Consider the following 2928-nt stretch of genomic DNA (forward strand, 5'->3'; position numbering starts at 1 on the left):
TGGTTTGGGACCTTAAATGGTCCTGCTGACAATTTTCCTTTACAGTAGGCCACTGTGGAGCTGGCAGGTACTGTTCAGAGCCCCGACGCAGGGCTTGAAAGCTCAGAGTGCTGCCATATGTTGGACCTGACTGGTGCCAGCAGCAAATGTGCTGAACAATGCGACTAAAACCTGAACTCCGTGCCTTGGCAAAAGGTGTGTGCACGAGCTACTTGCAGGAAGGAGAACGCAGTTTACAGAAATACTTTATATGTTTAAGTTGAAGTGTTTTTGTGTGTCTACAACTCTGTTTACCTGTCCGTTTTGTGTGTCCAGTGTCAGATTGAGAACATATTTCATCCCCTGGTTTCTCGAACGCACGCACACCCATGCACACTCGTATTAGTCTGAATATCCATGGAGAACATCCCAGATTGCAATGGGTCACACCTGGTTATGCTTCTTACCCGTCTCCCCTCTCTCTCCACTCCTCGATTCCCACACCGAAGGCATCTGGAACCTATTGGCGTCAGAGTCACACCGAGCCATAAAGCCCTCAAAGGCTCACAAACGCACTAGGGGTAGAACGTCAAACAATGTTGGCCCAACAAGCTGCCAACAGACACAATGCATCTTGAACCTGAACAAACCCCACTGCTCATTTTTTATCCTGTCTGTCTCTCTGTATGTTCCTCTGAACTATTCCTCTCATTCTCTCAGTCTCTCGTACTAACACCACCTGGGAATGAGTCGAGGGAGAATTTTACATTTTTACCCCTAAATGGAATTGGTACTGATGCTAAGGGAGCTGAATGCAGCTCAGGCGACTGAGACCGTGGAGAAAAAGATACTGACGAGGCCAGAAACTGTCAAAATAACATGTAATGGATACACAACGCTGGTGCATTCAGATTTTTGTTTATTTGAACAGGCATTGGCAAGGTCTACTTAAGGTTTTAATCAAATTTCCTTGTGATTCTTTATGCTCTTGCCACAGTGTCACCAAAGGGTTAACGGACACTTGTGCCACCCGACAGATAATGTGATATGTCCTGAATAAGATCCTAGGAGTGTGAGCGAGACCCTTTGTCACACAGCCATCCTTTTAGACACAAGATGAGCAGGAGGAGACGAGGGCCATTCTGTCACAGCCTTGTAATGCTCTTATCGATTCTCCATATCTGTTACGGAGGCTGGGAAGCACGTCCCACATTTGATATGCTTTTAATAGGGGCCAAGTTCTCCAAACAACACAGAGCCGATCAAAAAGGAAAAATAACTGAAAAGATGACAGCAGCCAGAACAAAGCCTTTGCGGTTGAGCAATTAAATAAACTGAAGTGTGTTACGTGTAGTTTGTCTGGCAGTTCCCTTACACGCTTTATACATTGCCGTCTTTTCTCCCAGCAGTTTCTCCCCCTTTTTGAAATCTGTGGCAGAAAAAAATGTTGGCCAGTGTTTGAGTGCAAAAATCTGTGTTGGAGCTATCTCAAACCAGCGTTTTATTGTTAACAAATGCTGCCTTTGATACTGGCTACAATAGGTGATACTGCAGTGTTTGTTTGTGCTGGAGGTGAAAATGAGTTGCTAACATTTGGAAAGAAAGGTTGTTGAAGTACAACCCAGCAAAAAACTGGCACTCTTTAATGTCGTGCAGGAGCAGGCAATGTTTTTCCACTCATTAGAGGGACTTTGAAGTGTGTGTCTGAAACCTAAGCTCGGGAAATCTGACAGAGACAAGACTGTGGTGAACACTTTCTTCTCCAAGAATACCACGATTCAAGGTAACATATCCACATCCTATTAGTTTGTGGTGAACTTACCAATTGGATGCAGACAGACTGTGGCATCAGGCAGTATGTTGCCCAAAGTATAAAATGCATAGGTCTACACAGTGAGATAAATACAACTCTTGTCAAATGTTATTTCATCTAACGACTATGACCACAACAGCATTATTAAAAAAGGGGGAAAAAAAAAGGTGGATTTAGTGAGAGAAGCTACATAAGTACTTGGCTGGGCTCAAGTCCTAAGGACTCCTGTGAGAGGTGGTGCAAAACCTTGCCTCTTCACTTTCAGACCCCAGGGTGCTGTCTAAATTAACTGGGACGAGTGGATTGTTAGAGGGATGACCCTTTCCCTATTCACCCCCTTCTTCCTTCACACTCACACACACACAGACAAACACACTTCATCACACATACACACCCTGAACATCAACCGCTAAGCCTCAATAAATCTGATAAGCCGCCCTGGTGGCTTCTGTGGCCAATCCACACAGAGAACAACATGGCCGGTATCAGGCAGCTGCAAAGCCCTCGTCAAGCGGGACTCCAAAGTACTCTGAAGGGCCGCGCTCGCACCCTTGAAAGCTGGCCTGTCTCTCGGCTCTCTCTTACCCCACCCCAGCTCCCATCCTCTGCCCCGATGCCTGGGTGATGTCATTATTGAAGTCTTTGGCGTGCTATCCGAGGAGTAAGTTACCATTGACAGGTTCAGAGCCTGGCTGGCTCACCCATGAGGATTCATGACTTTGAAGCTATTGGCCTTAAGCTGCAAATTATTCTTTTCAGGCTCTCTCTGCTCTACCTTCAGCTTTAATCCACACCCTCCTTCTCCTCAGTACACTAGAGCTCCAGCAGGCAGCACCCACTAGCCTACACACACATACACACGCACGTTATAGAATGAGATAGCAAGATAGAGAAAAGCCAAGATAGAGAGCGAAAAGCAAACACATGCTCACTCACTTTCCCAGATATCTCGAAACACATACTTTATTGAATAGCCTCATCGCCCCCCTCCGCAGTACAGTAAAGTTAATAACAGCAGCAGGGCAGAGCAGAGCAGTACCAGGCTCCAGCAGCACCGGCAAAGATCTTCTTAGCCCCAGCCCATCCATTCCTCACTCCCTTCATCAGCACTTAGTGGACATCTGTGCAGTGCCAGC

Source organism: Labrus bergylta, chromosome 1 (genome assembly GCF_963930695.1).
Source record: "Labrus bergylta chromosome 1, fLabBer1.1, whole genome shotgun sequence".
In the NCBI taxonomy this organism is placed as follows: Eukaryota; Metazoa; Chordata; class Actinopteri; order Labriformes; family Labridae; genus Labrus; species Labrus bergylta.